This window comes from Melospiza melodia, chromosome 6 (genome assembly GCF_035770615.1).
Source record: "Melospiza melodia melodia isolate bMelMel2 chromosome 6, bMelMel2.pri, whole genome shotgun sequence".
Lineage (NCBI taxonomy): Eukaryota > Metazoa > Chordata > Aves > Passeriformes > Passerellidae > Melospiza > Melospiza melodia.
In genome coordinates, this window is record NC_086199.1 from 15,574,096 (window position 1) to 15,594,282 (window position 20,187).

Below are 20,187 nucleotides of genomic sequence, written 5' to 3' on the forward strand. Positions count from 1 at the left end.
ACACCTGCCAGCTAAGGCACCAGTGCAAGCTCTTACCACCACTTGCCTACCTGTCCTAAAAGTTGGCATCCTTGGCAGCAATACCACTCTTTGTTGAGTTTGGCAATAAGCATGGAGCACGAACTGCTCTCAGCTGTTGTCCCACAGGGCTTTTACTAGCTGGGGATAATTTTTTGTGACGCAAGGAGGGCTGGTCTTGACAAGTGGTTTGATGCCAGAGTTATTAAAGCTGATGCTACCTTTGGACTGAGACAAAAGACAAGGAGTTTGATGCTAGATCTGAAAGAACTCTGCTGCCTGCAATGAGTGCCTCCACCTTCATCTGCTGGTGAGTCACTTAGGAGTGTCTAATTCCATAACTCTTAGGAAACAAAACTTCACCAATCGGCTCTTCTGTTTGGAATGGTGTGGGACAGAACTCAAGGGCTTGGTTCCCTGTAGCATGGTGCAAAGCAGTGTCAGATACTTCCTTTCCAGTTTGGTAGGGTTTTCTAGCGAGCTTGCCCTAGTGCAGAGATTTGGCAGCTTGCAGGAAAACTGAATGGAGCATGCAGCATGTTATGCTGCTGGAAATCCTGGGTAAGGTATTCACCAGGCATAATCCAGTAGAGCCCCTGTGTTTCATAGGGAGTGAAAAATTTCCCATACAGAGTAATGGAAGCTGTGATAACACAACAAAGTACTGTCATGAGATCAGTGATTCTGGGTTTGCATCTTTCCCTTTCTTGTTCCTCCATTGCTATTCACATCTCCTGGCCCTGGAGAGCCTCTGGTCCTGCTGCCCTCCTCTCTATTCCCTCCCTGAGCTGAGGAGCCCCCCAGAGAGGAGTGTCATCAAGCACAGAGTGTAGGAAAGAGGATGAACAAAAGGGAATTGCACCCCACTCTCCTTTTGTGGCTTCTGGTGCTCTTGGAGCTACTGGCTTGTGTCAGCCTTTGAATAATGGACTGGGAAGGGCACTGTGTGCACTGGGCAGAGGGGTGAGGGCCAATTTCAGCACAGCATTGTTCAACTCCAGGTTAAAGGGAAGTTTCAAGGGAGTAGCGTAAATCCTATGGGCAAAGTGAGCTAGTGAGGAGATAGTGTGGGGAAACAAAGAGGCCAAAAACCTCTGAACACCACTGGCCTCAGCCTGAAAAGATTCTGAAGTACCATGATATGGTATTGACACTGTGAATGATTCCAGTAACACCTTATTTTTCCCAGAGAAGGAATTAAAGTGAGGAGTCCTGCACTAATTTCAAAGTAGATGCCCTGAATCAGAGTGCATGAAAATGTACATTAGTCCCACTGATTCCCACCTTGATCAGTGTAATGACAATATTTTCTATTACCAGTGTTTTTCCATTGTGCAGCAGTTAAATCTACTTTTACCAAGTTGGATATGCAGGGAAAAGAAATTAAAAGGCCATTATAAGAAGAACTAGTTAAGAAAATCAGTTAGCCTAATGCTGAGGTTCTCAATTCTAAAAGCAGCACTACATTCATCTGAAATGTGGATGCTTTCCACATTTTCTCACCACACTGTATTATTCCATCACTACTCACTGGTAACTTGTTTTGTGCCTTCTTTGTAGCAGCTTGCACAGAGTATGGTCTCCAACACCAAATGGTAATGTTCTGGATTCTTCTCTCTGTGTCATTAGGTGTACAATATGAATTTTTTCAGAAGTAAATCCTAGTAATGAAAAGGAGAGGAATCCTCTGCAGGTAACCATTAATTTCTCTAAGTACCCTTCTAATCTACAGGATTTGAGTTACAGTTCTGCGCCCCTCAGCCTGTGCCTTCACCACACTATTGTCGTGGGGCTGTGCTGTCCCTTGCAGGCACATGCTGCAGCCCAGAATTCAGGCAGAGTGAATCACAGGAAGTGATATGTACACTATTAACTAGTACACATTAACTAGTATATCTTTATGTACACTATTAACTAGTCCTGGCCAGTACTGGGACTATTTATTGTTATTAGCATGCCCTACCTTTAGGATTTCTTGCCTTTGCTATGAAATGCATATACACACAGACTAGGTCCATAATCTGAGATTTGAGACCATAAAGCTGTGCTGATTTCCTCCTTCCTCTTGATTTTTGCAAGGTAAAATAATTGGTCTTGTCTCAACAGGGCCAGGATTTCAGGTGAAGACTGAGAGACCCAATACATGGTTTAGAGTAAGACCCAAAGGGATAACATCCTGGGAACTATCTGGATGCTTTTCTTTGCACTTTCCTCTGACCAAGCACGTCTCCATGTCTCTGTTATCTCTCTGTTAAGACTGGATTATTCTTCTAAACCCCTTTAATACAGGGCTTTGGAAAAGGCTAGAGAAAACTCTTGAAATACTGATGGAAAAACCATGGTACTTCTCACTTTCTAGAAATGTCCTTATATAGCTAAACTTAGACAGTCTCCAAGTGGATTTATTTATTCTAGCAGATTGCGTGTTCTGTGGCTTTCTCTAACTCTGCTCTCGAGGTTTAGATTCCCAGGGGCTGAATTCTGAAAAATCAGTTTTGAAGAACGTGTTGTGACATATCTCAGCCAAAAAGTACAAGTCTCCCTGTCCTGGTTTGATGGCCTGTCTGTTGTCAGATTGTAGATTTCTTTTGTTTTTCTCTTTTCTGATTTAGGTTGATTTATAGTTGATTTATGCTCTCGGTTTTCTGTTTCTCCTGCTGGCTGATTTATGACCGGTTTATGTCCGGAGATTCAGGGATGCCACTTGCTCGGTTTCTCGGCTGTTTCAAAGACCTGGAAAGGCCCAGAGTGGCCTGGGACAGCCCGCGCTTCAAAGGACGAGGAGAGACTTCTGATCTTGTTTCGGTCTCAGTGTTTATTAATTGTTTATCTAAAAGATTTTCTTTCAGCCCAACAGAGGTCTGCACAGCAAGTCAGCCATGGGCACACTGCCGCAGCCCCTGGGGCGGTCACTTATCTTTATACTCGAAGTTACGTGTACAATATTTACAATTTTTCTCCAATACCTTCTACTCTTATTAACCGGTGCACTTCTAGTAAAGACCAATCCCAAAGTGCCACCATCACCACAGAAGATGGAGGCCAAGAAGAAGAAGAAGAAGGACAGGACACGCCCCAATTCCTCCATCTTACTTCTCTAGACCCCCCTGTACAGAAATCCTAAACCCCGAGTTCTACACCTTAATTAACTTATCCCTTCACCATTCACCCAGTGAAATCCTCCCAGTCCTCATACAGGTGTCATCTCCTGTGTAGGATCAAAGTCCAGCCACCAGACACTTCTGGCAACATTCCAGGACTCCCGAGCCCCCCAAGGGTGGTCTTGGTCGCTCTGCACCCTCATCCTGAGGTGCTGAGATCCCACATCAGATCACCTAAAAGGAGCTGAGCCCATCAGTCTGTTTGGTTGCAGACTGGCAGCAAGATGAGACTCATAATGGGCTTTGTGCAATGTGCACACCACACATGCACAGGTGCATGTGTTGCTGGTGATATGTAGCCCTTTCTAGCACATTTCCCTCAGTATTTCTGTTGTTTAATGTATCTATTAATTTTCAGAGAAAAAGTGAGAGCTAGAGAAATATTGTTCTTTGTGAGGAAATTGAAGCATGGCCTTATGTCACCTTTTCCCAGTCTCTTTGTAGCTTTGCTGGTAGAGCAGAGACAGTTTGGAACCCCTTGTTCCTGGCTGTTTGTACTCCTGCTGTCATCAGCAATGCTGTTAATCTGAGGATTACTGCAGCTGCCAGAGTGCTTTGGTGAGCAGGGCAATTCCCCAGAGGTTTAGCTGACAGGGGTGTGTGTGTAGTCCTCATGAAGGAGTGCCACAGATGTGCCATACTCAAAGTTTGTTACTTACCTGCCTCATGTTGGGGCTTGATGAACGTCCCACCTCCTTGCCTCGGCTGCTTATGGTGGGGTGTCTGACAGCAGCCTGACTTTCTCCTGGTTCTGCCCCAGCACAAAAGCCCTGTGTGAATTTCTGCCCTCTGTAGAGAATTGAGGATTGCCAAGTTCCCAGAAAAGGGCATTCTTCCCATGCTGACAGAGCAGGGCTTCAGCCCAGTACAGATCCCTTTGGGAGATGCTCTCTTTCTTCTGGCAGCTGGCCAATGCCACTTCTGCTTGTGTCCCTGTCCCCATTTCCTCCCTGTGACTCTGGCTGTCAATACAACCTGCTCACCTGATGTGCAACTTGCTCACCTGCTCTCTGTAATGACCTGGGTGGTGTGTAGCTCTTTGGTTTTTTTTTCACAAGATGCTGCTTTTCTTCTGGAGTGGGAAAACTCACTCATCAGCACCTGGATGAAGACAGCAGGAAGCTGATCCACTCTTGTGCCTCTCACTTGCAGAGTGACTGCTGGCTCTGGCAGCTTCCAGTTACCAAATGGATTTCTTAGTGACTCCAAGTCTTTGCAAATTGGCCAATCCTGCTCTGGGGCTGGGCAGGGACAAGCATAGGCTGGGCTGCTCCACAAATACCAGAGCTCTGCACAGGGTGGTGCAGCTCTGTCCTTCTGGCAGGACCAGCTCCTTCTCTCACTGTCAAATGAATGAACCTTGAGCAGCTCTGGCATCAGCACTCAGCCATTGCTGAGCAGAAAGGTCAGTGATGAGCTTAGTGCCACCCAGACACAGCCCACACCCAGTGGGCACCACTGCAGCCTCCCTGGGACCTGGTCTGGAGTATTGATCAGATCCAGGGGGATAATGTGTGGAGATGGGCTTTTTGGGGCTGCTTTCTCTCCCAGTGAGTGCATTGTTTCTCAATTTATCCCAATTGAAATAATAAATAAGGATGATTGATCGAACCAAAAATATCACGAGTATTCTTTTAGTCATAGAAATCAGCCTCAGTAGCAACATTTTGTAAACATATGTTCAAAATAGGCTTCAGTCACCATATTTGTGTATCACCATGGCCTGGATTGCACTTGGCCTCCTTCCAGGAACCCACTTGATATCCATGAGAGATTCCAACAGGGATGGTATCCAGACTGTGCCGTGGCCACTGACACTGCTCATTTGACAAAAGGTATTTTTTTTCTTCCCTGTTCAAATGAGGGAGATATATTTCATATTTATGGTTAGCAGGAGCTGAAGAACTGTTCCCCTGTTCAGCTGTTACATGTGAGTCTGAAGTATTCTTGCAAGAAGATGAAATTCAGCACCACTAAGCATTTGATTTTTAGGTGGTGTGACTCGACCTAAATACCACCTTATAAACCATAAATAACCTGCTTAATAACATTACAATTTTTGTGGTATCATGTTCCCATGGCTTGGCTTCAGGGTCATGCTATTTTTGTGGTCATGGTATTTTTGTAGTCATCTGACAGGATGACTAAATTCTTTGTCAAGATCAGGTTTGTAGGTGAGTCTTGTGTTTTCTGATGGTTCCCAAATGTTCCCAATAAATAGTAAAGGACAGAGAGAAATGAAACACAAAGTGGACAGAGGTGCCACCTACCATCTATCCCATCTTTCATGGCATGGTAGGAGCCAAATCCTACTGATGTACAGATTTCTTCCTGCAGGATTCTCATGGACCTCCCAGGAAGTGACTGCACTTTACAAAGTCCATGAAGGACCAGGACCTCTGCATAACAACTTAATCTCACTTTTGGGGAGTGCATCTAGTAGTGGGAAGCAATTCAAGATGACTGATTAGGAGCACTTGTGTCTCAGCTCTCAGTTTGCTCCCCTCTACTGCATCTGAAGGTCATCTCAGAACACTGAAGAATTCCAAAAATGGAAACTGGGAATGATTTGTGCTTTGTATTGACTTTTTAAGTATGGGAGTTTCACATTTTCAGGTGCAACTGCAGGTTTCCCTGCTACTTTGAAGAGGCTTGAAATAGACTCCTGTGGGAAAAAAAACACACTGTTTTCTTTCCCACCCCCACCTGAACAGGGGGAATTCTGCTTAACCTGCCGAGTCCAAAGCATGAGCTAGATTGAGAGGTGAGAAAATTATGTAAAATGCCTGTGCTGATGAAAGTCTGGCAAAAGGAAACAGCCCTGTTCTACTCACAGAATGTGAAAGGTAAGAAAACAAGGCAGGTGAAGTGATTTCATGTTAAAGTTTTGTCAGGGAAATGAGTGGGATTTCATACCTCTCCTACTGAGGCATTTAAACTTCTAATCTCAGGGAACTTAATCTCTGTAAAACGTGGTGATAAGGACAGAAAGAAGGAAAACTCTCTCCCAAGTAAAATGCTGCTCTATCAATAGAAAATTAATACAGTGGGATTCAATAGTGATTCAACAAGGAAATCAATCCATTGTGAGACTTCACACCAATGAGTGAAATGGGTTTTTAAGAAAAGCTATTTGGTTTGGATTTTGGCTTGGTTTTTGTAGGTTGGATGTTTTTTGTTGTTTTGGGTTCTTTTAATGTCTGCATGGGGACTTTGTGTCCTTTAAATAGGCCACACCTTCAAACAGACTTGACCTGACGGTGAAAACAAGCCAGTGACTTTTCTTAGCTCAAGGTCTAAATATTGTCAAGAGATGAACTATTTATAAGCTTAACACCTGACTAGGTGCTAAATAGCTCTGGCTGATAGAGCTTTTGGTGCAAAATTATCACTCCAGATTAAGACTGGACTGGACACCCAAAGACCTGAAATGCTAGAATGGATTCAGGTAGGATTTAAGATGCATTTAAAAGGTGTATTTAATGTATCTTCTCAAAGGTTGTGTAATTCAGCAGGATTATGGAGTTTGATAATGACAGACAGGTCTTTTACCTGTATGTAAACAACACAACAGGGAATTTATTTGAAAGAAAATCACCTAAGTGTTTAAATACAGCATTAAACCACAAATGGATTTATCTACACCCAACGAGCTTTCTGCAAGCTGGATCTGTGTTTAATAGACTCCACTGATGATGGCCCCCTCATTCTAGCATAAATATTCCCCTGACCCCAGTATATTTGTTGTAAAAACAAGAGAAAAAAAATTCAAAGCTTGTTGGACTGATTTGCTTGCTTGGAGAAGCTGACAGAGCATAGTTGACCTTAGACGTGGTGGGGAGGGGGCCAGGGAGCAGGACTGTTTTCATTTTATAGTGTAATAAAAGTTCAAACATATCACAACCCTCTTGCATGGGACTACAGAGGTCACATCCAATTTACTGAAAAACACTGAGCAATAAAACAGTCTGGAGCCTCTTCTACTGTAGCTCTAATCCCCTAATAAAGAAGTGGAAATAATCAGACTGTGTCATTCACAAAAGGGCAGAAGTAGAATTTCAGGGCTTTCTCCCATCCACGCTGCTCCCATGCAAGCATGTGCTGCAGAGCCATTTTAGGGCAAGATTCACAATCACCTGCAGCAAGGGAAACCAACCATAGTCAAAACCCAAGTCTGGGGCCTGAAGATATGGCTGTGTGATCTGAGAAAAGTGCTGAGCAAGGCCATATATAGGTTGCAATTTGTCCAGGAAGTTTTCTTCATGTTGGCCTCACCCGAGTGTTGCATGGTTGTGTGGAGCCAAGAGAGAAACAGAACTAACAGCCAACAATGGAAATGGGAAACAAGGGGGTCAGGAGGCTCAGGATGCTTCTAGTCACTTTGAGTCCAGTCTGTGCTTGCAGGGATAATGTGGTGCAGCCATCCAGGCACCACTGCCCACTTCTGCAGACATGCTGCCTGTGGTAAATGTTGGAGTTGCAGGTCTAAGAGCTCCCTGTGCAAGAGGCACGCTTTAGAGCCCACCTTCAAAAGCAAGCCCAGCAAGGCAGAAATGAACCACACACTTTGTGAATCCTTTTAGCAACTTCATGTCATCTTGGTCCAAACCAATTTCTGAGTGGACACCATCAATTAATTGTGGTGATGCTGCTGAGCTGCACTATGCAGTCCTTTCTTCCCAAGCACAGTTGTATTGGTAAGCTGAAGAATTCTGCCCCTTGTGTTGGTGTGAGCTGCAGGAGTTTGTGCTCCTAGTTCCCAGCCACGAGGCAATGCAGATCCCAGGGTCACACTGGGCTGCTGCTGTCATTGCAGGGATTTGTCTCTCTCACCCCCTACCTGCCCCTGGCCGTGCTGCCCGGGCACAGAGGCTCAGCCATGGAGTGGGTCTGACTGGCTCCCCGCTGTTCCTGCCATCAGCTGCCAGGTGCACCCCAGCACAGTCCTGCACAGCTGATTGCTGGTAACCAGACCCAGCTCAGGAGCAAACTGAGCACTGCCAGTTGCTGTTATTACAGTAAAGGAGACAGCAGGTGCCTTGGAGTAACTCTGCCAGGCAATTTGCCACTGTTTTTCAGCAGGAAATCCTTCATATACTTTGTATTTAGCAATTTTCCTCTCTAGCTGTTGCAGCCTGCAAAGAAAACGGAGAAACACACAAGACAATTCTAGAGGAGTTAGTTCAAACAGTAAGAATGAAAGGTGTTGTTAAAGGGACCTTTTGTTGTCAAAGGAGCTTTTAATCCTGTTATGCCTCATGAAGAGAATTTCTATGATGTTGAAGGAGTATATAAAACAACTATCCTTTGAGGGAGAAATCCAGCAGTTCTGACAGTTCAGTCTCCTGAAAAATAAAAAGAATTTTAATAACCATTATACTTACTAATAGCAAGCATTAATGTTCTGTGGTACCAGACATTTATGAGATCTACTCCCAAATACTGCATGCAGTGTGCCCAAAAGGCTGTCTCAGACACACAGGTGCAGTAGGGAGATCTGAGCAGAGCAGGGGAGCAGAGAGCCTGGCTGGAACAACGGGAACTTGGCTGCTGAGAAAATATCCCAGAGTGGATACCAGTGCTTTCTATAAATAAAGCAAGGGCATAACATCAGGGAGAATGGAGAGCCAGCTGAGCTAAAGGATAGAGTTGGCAGCAAAAGAAATAAAGGACCATGAGACAATTAAAAAGAACCTTGTAATCAGTGGAAACAAGTTTTGAACAATATATTACTGGGTGTAACAGGAGCTGGGGCCAGAGCCATGTTGGACACCATCCCTTTGCATCCTGTCCTTGCAAGTTACAACCTCTTGAAAGCCCTCCAATGCTGGGTGTACCTAAATCACTTAGCACTCTCCCACAGGCATCAGGAGCTTTGTTCATTGCTCATCGCTGAGCCCCATCAAAAATGGCTGATCACCAGCTGATATCCTGGGGATTAAACCTGGCGGGCTTCTCATCATGGTCAGGAGCCATTGTATTTAAATCATGACTAGAGGAGGGGGAGAGAGTGTTCCATCAGCCACATTTTTTAGGCAGCTGCTTTGTTGATAAATAAGCTAGATAACAGAGGTTAATCCCTGCTGACTGCAGAAGGAACCTGAGCTCCCGAATTTCAAACCCCCTTTCAGTTTAAATCAGTATTTGTCTTGTCCAGCTCAGCTGTTCTTGAAGCCTCTTAATGTGTTTCACCAAATTTCCTTGCTCCTTTTTGATAGGTCTCATTATATTCTGAATGAGGATTGTGTATAATGTCTATTTACAGCAGGGGACAAGACCTAAAGATGCAATGAGTCCCTTTTAGAATCTTGCTCCTATTACCAATACTGTAGCCTTGTGCTGATTTATTTTACTGACAGAACAGATGAAACAACAGACATGCAGGATATCAGCTGGTATCAGATGAGACTGTCAGAGGCAGCCCTGTGCTACAATATGATATTGTGGCAGAGTGAGCTTAGCCCTACCTGATTCTCAATTTTCAAGCTCTGATACCAGTTTATTTTTCTCTCCCTCTGTCATTTCATTCAATTCTGTTTCTGCTCAGTAATTTGTGCTGCCTCATTTCCTTTTTCCACTGTTAGTCTTTAAAAATTTTACTAAAATAAAAGTTTGTTTCTGGCACAAGAGAAACTAAATGCTGCATTTAACAGGTGAATGAGGCACCATCTTTTCCTTTTATGATATTCCTAGTTACTCACTTTCTGTTGAGACATCCTTATTTAATTATTGGGCCAAGTGATAAGTTCAGTGATGCTAATGCAAATTAAAAGGGAATCAGTTGCATTTGTTGGTGTTATAATCAGGTTAGTTAGAAGAGAAGAGGGCAGGATGCATCTACTTCTCTAAAGTACATTTGTCCTGAGCATACTCAATGCAGTGATGGCTTGGAAAGTTTTTAAAACAATTTTGAATTGATAACAGGGAAGTTTAGTATTCTGATTTATATATAGATGGATTGGTTTCAGAAGCAATTACAGGACTTGGAAAATTTTATGAAGCAAGGTCATTTCAGTATTTTTTGTTATTTCAACATATCTTTTAGGTTCAATATTAAGTTTCATGGAAATGTAGCATGAAATCTGATTTATTTTATTAGATTTTGTTTTTAAATAAAGATTACACCGCATGTTTGGAAACAGATCAAGAATTTGCTTCTGGAATCAAACTTTGCATGAAAAATACCAGCTTGCAGTGGCAAGATTTTTTCCCTAATACAGATTAGCTCAGTTGGTCAGAATATGGTGCTAAATAATGTCAAAGTTTTGGATTCTATATAGGCCATTCAGTTATGAGTTGGACTTGATGACCCTTGTGGGTCTTTCCCAACTCAGAATATTTTGTGATTCTTGATTCTGTGATCCTCATAATAGCAATGGTATGTGGTGCATTGTCATGGCATACAACCACACAGTTCTGCCTGGCACTGCCTGATAGCAAAGATGAGGAAGGGTTGTTTGAGACAAGGCAAAGAGTCTCTTCTATTGCTCTGGCATCAGCAGTTTCAGTGCCAAAGGTGTTTTGGCCTGAGTGTTTACAGAGATGACTCGACTTTGAGATGTTCTGCATGTGAAATGAATGTATGTTTTTGTAAAAATATATATCCATGTGGGCAGGGCTCCTTATGAGGACAAAGTGGACTAAATGGAGACTGAGGGAATATGAAATCCACCTGTCCAGCTTCCTGACAAGTTGGTGCAAAGATTATACTTTAAGATTGCACACAGGGGCCAGGCAGTAAATACATGACATCATATTGCACAATGGAAAAAGGTGAGGTTTCCAACAAGAGGATTCAACACAGAAATTACCAACATGACAGCCTTTGTCTTCCACTTTGCTTTAACATCGCTGTTGAACTCCAAAGATTTGAAATTTTATAAATCTGTGAGTCCAGGTCCTGATAGGCAAGATTGACATGTATTTATTAGTATAATTCAATGTGATGGTCTTTGGAATGGATCTTTCGGTATGGATGGATGCTAAACAGCTCCTGAAGATTTTCTTCAAATGAAATGTTTGTTCTAACCACCTCTGCAGGGATTTATTCAATGGGCATGATGATTGGAATATCTGAGAAAGCACCTGGTCTCATAAGGCTTACAAAAAGGAAAATGAGACATGGGCCCAGCTATGGATTTTCCTCTGGGCACAGAATCTGTTCCAGGATTAGTGCAGTACAAAATGCTTTAGGTGATGTAATGTATTTCATGCTTTTCATAGTTGTAAAGTTTGGGGATGAGTGTCTTAGAAGGGAAACTGCAAGACAACGGTCTTGAAACGTGCAAAACTAATGGGCATGTCTGGTATGTTGCTGATTCTTTTGGAGAGATACTCTATTGGAAAAAACTGCTGCCAACACATGTGGGAAGCACTGTGCCTCTTGAACCTTTTGCAGCATTTTGAGAAGGTTGATGGACAAGTCAGCTCAGTGTAAGCAGTGAGAAGTAGGGTTGTGCAGCAGTTTAGAGCAGATGAGTGCATGTTTGCCACAGCTCTGTGCTGTGTAAACAGATACCACAGTGGTGGGCACTCTGTGGCTGAAGGATGGATTAGATGGACTCAATGCATGAGCAGCAGCTGCACATACTCAGTTTCCCAGGTCTGCCCTAAGCTGCTCTGGGGCTGAGTTAACCAGTTGTGCACATATGTGTCCTGTTATGCATGATGTTGCTCTCTCTTTTCATTTTTATTGACTCCATATTCTTTTCTATAAATTCTGATTTTGCAATGATGATCACCTCACTGTCTTCTACAATCTCACTTCCCCATGTTGCAAAACAGATTTAACTTCAGTCAGTGCCTACTGCCATCATTCCAGTTTGCTTTTCTGTTCTGGGACGCCACCCATAAATGTACAACACTAGGTATGCAGATAGAGTGTACAGATGGAGGTATTTGTGTGTACAGGAAAGGTACTACTCAATCATTCTGCTGAGCAGAAAGGGGCTGCAGGGAGCCACATTCCTGCCCACAGCCACAGACCTGTTCCCCCAGCAGCCTTAGCCATGGCCAGGACGAGATGGTGGCCAGGGGATCACAAACCTCAAGGCCTACGCTGGCAAATATTTCTTCTGCATGCCACAATGCAGAGACCTGCCAAGTCATGATAACACCCTTATCTGGGAAAATGTCCCTTCCTTGCTGAGTGTGAGACCTTGGGAGAATTTTCAGCCTGAAAGCTTCTAAATCAACTGCAAAAAATGCAATATAACCCGAGGATATGCAATATAGTTCTGAGATAGCTTCAAAATACAAATGCTCCAAATAAAATTGGAGGGCTAGGATAAGATTTCTTTGATTTTTCAGAAGGTGTTTGGCTTTCTTGATGCTGTCCTTTTATCACACAGTTCCTAGTCCTCTCTTTGCATCTCTTGTGCAATTGTGCATATTTACTGCAGCATGTGTGGAGGAACATGTATTTTATCTATTTTTTTTAAGTCTTCTTCCCAAGGGAAGTTGTCTCAGCAGTATTTTGTTTAATTTGCAGAGCAAAGTGTGTTTTTATTGTACGAAACAAGCAAGAGGCACAGAGCCCCATGCTTATATCTGGTGTATGCCATTTTAGTTATATGGAACAGTAGCTTTATTTTGATGTGATTTCATTTGGTTCTCTGATAATATGCATACTGTGCTGCTAACCTTTCTGATGATCTTTTGCTAAAGAGGCTTAGCCAGTACAGAATTCTGATCTGTGCACTCAAGGTGGTAGAGAAACAGAAACATACACTCCCTACAATGAACTCTTTTTCCTGCTTACTGCAATTCAGCCTCACCACCTGCAGAATGCTCACCTGCTTTTTATATTGCATTGATGCCTGGCTCAGAGAGAGTGGTAGTATTTGCAATTGTGGATGTCAATAATTTACCTGAACCACATGGGATCAGCGAAGACCTTTTTACTCATCTTGAAAGAGCTTGAAGTCTTCTGCCTGTTTTGTATCCAACATAGGATATTGATCTGGAGCTCAAAAAGGAAAAGTGTTAATGTGTCATGAGAAATTCATACTGCGAGTCAGTGTGCACCATTTGTGTGTTGTTATTTCACTGATCTGAGGCGCAGTTTTGAAAATCTCTTGATGGAACATCTGTCTCTCCCTGAAGAGATTGTTGTGCTCCTGGGCCTGAGCACCAATTACTTTGGAACCAAGTAAGTACAGTTCCATTAAAATAATCAGGACAGTACTGATTTATAGTACCTAGGGATCTGCCTGTTCCTTACATAAATAAATGCAAAAATGTGTGTTCTCTGCCCTTGTTTGTCAGTTTTCCAGCAAGGACAGATGGAAATTGTCTGGAAGTAGAGTTTTAACTATATGAACAATTTCTTTATAGGAAGAAAGTTGGAGAAAGCCAATATCTTCTGCATTATTTTCCCCAGCTATTCTCTTGCCACATCAATTTATACCTGTAAGGTATATCTCAGGTAAAGGACTTCAGTCTTTACCCAAGTACAGCAGATTTGTAGTAAAATATCTGTTCATATGCACATATACATAGGAAGAGACAGAGTCCCTATTCATGTGTCTCCTGACAGAGGGTCAGCAGAGACAATAATAGTTTTTCATAAATAACAAAACATAATTATCCTAGGCAAAGAAAGTTTGGTGATGCCTGGTTGTTCTATTATTTCTTTACATATTTAAGTGTGTTATTTCTAGTGTATTATGAGACCTTCAGGGGTTTTGGCTGACAGCTCTGTCCTCACTTACTCCAATGTGACTCCATCAGCTTCCCTGGTACTGAACCAATTGTCCTGGGGTGACTTTATGATTTTATACCTGAGTATACCACTAAACAAATATTAGTTTCCATGCTTTGTTACACAGATGTAATGCAGAGCAGAAACAAACTGATCCTCAGGCCAAACATGTGGTATGGATTGCAATTACAAAGATCAGTAATGAGGATAACACCCTTCACTTACTCCAGTGGTTTCTGGAAAATCCTCCTTTTTCCTCCTCTCTAAAAGATAAAAATACTATGAAACACTCCACTCCTCTTCATATCCTAAGCAGTGAACCAGTAACCATAGATGTTTAATAGAACTGGTAAAAATTTACACTATCAATCACTTTTTCTTGAGATAGGAAGGAGTGTTTTGGTTCTTGCCAGACACAAATGTGTCTCAAGCTCTGCTGCTGCCATGTGCTGCGCCAGTGAGTCTGCCAGCGTGTTCATTAAGAGCTGCTGCCTGAAAAGTGAAGCCTTGGTGCATGTATGAGGTTTTGGACTTTTTGTTTTTGCTTTGGCTATGTTTTAGAGCTAACCACAGTTTCCTGTGCAACCTGACCTCTGTGCTTCCAGCATAGCCCGGTGTCATTTCCGTGTGACTCAGATCTGGGCTGGTGTTTGCAGCCTGGCTTTCCCCTCGGGCCTGACCCACAGTGTGCATTCAGCATGCCCGCGAAATGAGGTCCCTGCTCCTGGTGGCCCAGCCACATGTAGGTCTTCACTGGTACACAGCAAGAGGTTGTCAGAGGTTTGACAACAATAGCACAGGAATGTGCAATTTGAGGCTCTGGGACCTGTTGTTTCAGAATGTCACGGAGATAAATAATTTAGCAAAGTTTGTATTTGGGTTCAGTGTTATATGAAAACAAGAATATTGAGGAGTAAATAACCAAAAAATATTTGGAAAGGTTGCAAAGTGCCAAGTTTTGAAGGTTTAAACCAGTCATCATGAACTGGCAGGATGTCTCCATGGGGAACTTTTTATCCTGACCAAATTTTCTTGCAAATGTTCCCAAACCACCACTGTTAGGTCCCTATAGGGTCCACTTAAAGCTGACTGCTGGCCTGATTGATTTTTAGGTGCCAAGCTACAGAAAATAAGATTATGTCAGAGGTTAACCCATGACACATAATAGTGACCAAAACTGATGTGACAGACATGATGTACAATTGCAGCAGAGAAAGCAAAACCATTTCATGAAAAATAGAATGTGCCAACCAAGAAATGACTCAGTCTTTGCAGCATTTCCGAGAAAATATCTTTGACATCCTGCATGCCCCCATTTCACTCAAAAATACTGTGAATAGTTTAAGACATCATATCTTGTCTCACAATCTCGGGTCAAAAGGAAATCACTCATTAAAGGAAAAAAATGATGAAATTATTTGAGCCCTTTTGAAAGGCGCTATGCTGGCATGCCTGTGCTTTGATATCCAAAAAGCAAGCACAAAGTAGATGGATACATTTCCCTACACTGACATGATGTTGTTCCTTGCTCTGGTCCCAAAGGACTGCCCACCTGACGGTGAGAATTTTGGCTGAGGAGACCAGACAGTACCACAGCAGCCCAGGATGTGATAGATCATCCTGTCCCCAGACTGAGCCTGCACAGGCTCCCATCAGCTCTGGGACAACTGCCAGGTAACAACCCCCACCTGTAGCCTCATGACCCAGGGAACTGTCTGTATCCCACTTGTAGGGCCTTGAAACAGAACTCTCTCCCTGCTCAGCTACCACAGGCACTCCCCAGTGCCTGCTCAGCCACCCTGCACGCTGCCCAGAGGCTCTCGGTGCACCCTGACACCCAGCTGATGGGCACAGCTGTCGGCCTCTGCATTTGAAGGTCAGCAGCATTCAGCATTCTGTCTCATCCTGGTGGCCTGCCCTCTGCCAGGCTGCAGCTCCAGGGTGGAGCTGGGGCCCTACAAGGATGCTTCCTCAGCAGGCAGCCATGGAGGCTGCCAGCTCCTGGAACTGGAGGAGAATTTGTCAGCACTGGGCATCACCCATGCCTGAGGCACCTGCAGCCCCACCAAACAAGGCCTGGTGAAAACACCCTAACCTGTCCTCAGCCAGCAGGGTGGGTCTAGGTAAATGCCAAAGAACAGAAGTGCAGCTGCAGCTCAAGCACAGAAAATACATTCTGCTTATTGTTACAGCTCTCAGTGACATCAAAGCATCAGCTCTTTACTCCAGCCCTCATCTGTGCTTTCGTGCTGTTCTCATCTTATCTATAAAAGTGTTAAACAGATTTTCCATCTGACTGTGGTTTTGACACTTGTAAAACAGATGTGGTTTTTCCTGGAGCTATGATCTCCAAACACAGCACAAGGAAGATAATGGTGCTTAGATGGAGCTCTGGGTCTACCTGAGTCAGCCATATTAATTGGTGTTGTGTAGCCCTGTGGTAGCTTGTATGTAGCAAGCTACTTTTTTACTGTGAAAGAATCTGTCCTCTTTTAAGCTTAAGGTAGGAGTTTTAACAGCCATTTAAGTCTGATCTTAAGGAATGAGTGATCTCTCAATTCAGTGGTGAAAAAACTCTTCGCAACTTCACTCTAATTTAGTCATTCATGTCAATTTTGAAGATTATCTGGACTTTCATACTTATATGACAATGAAACAGCACTTACTACTTGATTTTAAAAAAAGCTAAGCACTAACAGAAACAGAAAAATATTTTTTCTGTCTTTTTGGTTTTAGGAATATCTCTTTCCAGAATATACTTGTGACTCTTACTATTGCACTGTCTGCTTACCAGCTCAGTAGAGAGAGTACAGGAGTCTGCTGAGTTAGGTAAGTGTACAGTTATTTTTAACCCAGTTAAACATTACATGTTCATATGGCATGTTGTGCAACAGATATACACTGGTGTCATGACATTCTGTCCAGACACTTGTTCTAAATTTAGCTCTAAATTTAACCTGAGATGTAGGGCAAATAATTAAATGTCAGTCTTGTGAATCAAACCTGTTGCTTTGTGATTTGAACTTAAAGGAGGCATAAACCTCTGCTTTTCTCTGGTTGCATGCTCAGTCAGTGCAGGACAAGGAAGCTTTCTCCATGGCAATATAAATGACAGTTCATTTGACCAGGGTTTCAGGGACTGTATTTATTACACACAAATTTGACAGCACACAAAACCAGCACCAGAGAGGCTGGGACAGTGTCCTTTAGCACAGCCTATTCTGGAGCCTCTGCTGCTCTTGTCTGCATACAACCACCCATGTCCCAGGCCTGGTCACCTCATCAGGGCAGTGGGCCAGCACAGCAGGATCAATGTGGTGTCCCCTTGCTTTCAGTCTCTGAGCTCCACAGCAGCAGAGTCCCTTCCAGCTGAGTTGGTCAGCAGCAATCTCCAGCATCCATCCCAAGCCAGGCTGGAGCCCAGCTCCTGCACCTCTCCCCTGGGGCTGTGCACAGGAGGGTCCTGCTCTGCCTTGCTGCTCTGCTAGCACCTGCCTCAGCTTCCCTCAAAACATACAGGGACCTGCAACTCCTTGGACTTCATTGGGGTAAAAGTTATGGACATGACAGCAAGCTGCTGAATTTAGGCAGCAATATTTTTTCGTTTTTTGAGGTCTGTTTATCTGTAGCAAGGATAAAGCCAAGACAGATCCAAATGCAGGAAGCCTCTCATGTTGTTGCAGGAAGGGAAGGAGATCAATGCAATAGGTCTTACTGCACACAGCAGGCACAGCAGTTAAAAACAAATTAGTCTGAAAGGAATTAGAGGGTACCACAGAAAAGCTTCAATAGAGACTTTGTTAATAAACTATCCTAAGAGACTAAACAGAGAGGTAAACAGCCATTGCATATTTCCAAGTATTCATTTTTAAAACCTATGAAAAACTTGTTTTCCATAAAAATTGGTTTTCATCTTTCCATCAATTTGGAGACACTGTTTTTCCCAGTACCTTTGCTACTCACAGCAGCTTGTGTCTCAGGTTGCCATTTCCATCCTTCTGCTCCCCTGCAGGAGCCTCAGAGCCCTGGGATTGCAGCAATATCTCTGAATTTTGTGGATTTTGTAAAGGTCAAGGTAAAGGCAAGTCTTTCATTAGAATTCTTACTAACATACATTATAACATAAGATAAATGATATTTGCACAGCAAAGAGAACTAAATGATAATGTTTGTGATTTCACTCTTCCTCCAAGGAACATGCATTTGTTTATACAGTCTTTGGGTTGTGTTCACTTCATATTAGATTTTCATGTTCCCTCTGACTGATTCTTCTTTCAGGTTGAGTCAGTGGATGTGACCTTATGGTGACATTTGCAGAGTGACATTGACTGTAGTAGCTGTACACTCTTACAAAGCTCACCGGCAGGGCTGAGTCATCGGATACCTAAAAGTGGTCTTAGGACCTGGATACTGGGTGTTCCCCTTTGTGCTCATGTCACATTTCCAGAGGAGTGAGGACTTCATTTTGATTAAGTTTGAAAGGAAAAATTTTTTCTGTGAGCAGCTACTGTGCAGAGGTGGAAGTCATGCACTAAGGCAAAGTCTACCCTAATTCAGGATGTGTGTCAGCAACCACTGAAATTGAATAAATTCCTCCTGAAAGGGGAAATATAATCTTGGTGGAGTGATCTCAAAACGCTACATCTTTCCATCAAAGAAGTATTTAAGCAGCAAAGTTAGTAAGGAATAATGTATATCATATTCATTACTCCTGGGCATGCATGACATCCTGCATCTTTTCCCTTACAAGTTCCTCTGGCTCCTCTCCTCTCTCAGGGTATTGTAGCCAAAGCAATCATTAGTTCTTGCAAAGGAAATTGAAACCATTTTTTCTTGTGGGAGTTTCTATATTCTCATGGGTTTCTGGTTTTTGAACATGGGTTGTGTAGCAGGAGGCACAGGAGAGATGCTTGTGGTTCTGGTGTTGGCATTTCATGTTTGGGACTGTCTGATGGAAGCACAGCATGGCAACCCTGAGTGCAAAGCTCTGCTTACTGGATATGATGGTAAAGGATGTGTACTCTAGCTCTGTGCTCTCAGGGAAATGTGCCACTAAAAATACCTTGCTGTATTTCTGCAGGAAAAACCTCAGACCAGATCTAAGTAACAAGACAACAGTTAGAGGTAATTGGTGCACAAAGACATACGCTGTCCTGAGGCAAGGTATTATGAGGATTTTCTGTGCAGGAACTGTTACTACCAGAACTAGTCAGTATTTTTTTTCCTTTCAGAAGAGCCACACATATGCCAAGTGTTTGGATGCAGCAGAGTTAGTAACAATTGGTGGACACAGGCCATGGACAACAGTTTGTGCTGGTGCCCATTCTCACCTTCATCACGTGAAGGCACATCTGTGGAGCTCTGCACACACAGTGAGTCATAACAAGCTCACTGGTCTCCTGGGATGCACAAACCAACTTTGTTTTTTCCTCCAGCCTCGGCTGCCAGATTCAGCTGTGTAGCTTAGCAGAGCTGAAGGGCTTAGTAGTGATGACAGGCTAATTAATTCAACTAATGGAAGTAGAGACAAAGAAAAGAAATTTTAAATGTGCTTTTCTAACCTGGCTTCTTCTGGCTATTTTGAGGAAATATGAAGGGGAAAAAATCTTTATTATTTTTCCATTTGTTTTCACAGGATCATCCTTCTTTTCTCCTCCCAGATTCAAATCTCTTCTACTGTGCCTTGTTTGTGAGACCCTAGCTGACTCCCCCCCATCAGCATGAGTTGGCCATTTCCATCACTTCTATTTAAAGGAACGGATCTAATATGCAGTTTCTGAGTTTGAAATCTGTCCCAGAAAATAGTGGAAATTTACATATTTATTTTTGCAGGTGACATTTGTAATCTATTGAAATGTCTGAGTCAAGCTGAAAATGCAGATCTGTAACTTTGCATGCCCCAGGGGAAATATTAACCAATCTGATGCAATGCTAATAAATCATGATTGTTATTATTATGCTTTGGATGTGTTGTAATAAAGCCACAATATTGTTTTATTGGGAAAAAAAATCAACTCCCAAATGTATGATTTCATTTCTGTATAGTATTATTTCTGTAATTAAAATTCAAGCTTATATGAGGTTTTCTCTGAGGATTTTACAGATAGTAATTAAATAAGGTCTTATTCAGCAGTCTCTATCCATATAAGTAGTCCCATTGGCTTCCCATCTGCAAGGAATTTTGGACTGTTCTCTGAAGTTAATACGTTTGATTATTTCCACTTCACTAATGTAGAAAATGATACACAGAGGAGTTAAATGATTTACTCAAGACAAAAGGGAGAGCTAATGGTATCTGAAAATAGA

At 42.9% G+C, this 20,187-nt stretch overlaps 1 long non-coding RNA gene across 2 annotated transcripts; it reads left to right on the forward strand.

Moving 5' to 3' along the window:
* Window positions 1-6,586: 6,586 nt before the first annotated feature.
* On the forward strand, window positions 6,587-19,856 carry LOC134419761 (uncharacterized). 2 transcript variants are annotated; one of them, XR_010028144.1, is made up of 6 exons: window positions 6,587-6,627; window positions 15,424-15,555; window positions 16,618-16,710; window positions 17,894-17,956; window positions 19,113-19,253; window positions 19,517-19,856. It is a non-coding gene; the product is annotated as an uncharacterized LOC134419761 (long non-coding RNA). The 2 variants fall into 2 exon arrangements; XR_010028143.1 differs by lacking the exon at window positions 17,894-17,956.
* The last annotated feature ends 331 nt before the right edge of the window (window positions 19,857-20,187 follow it).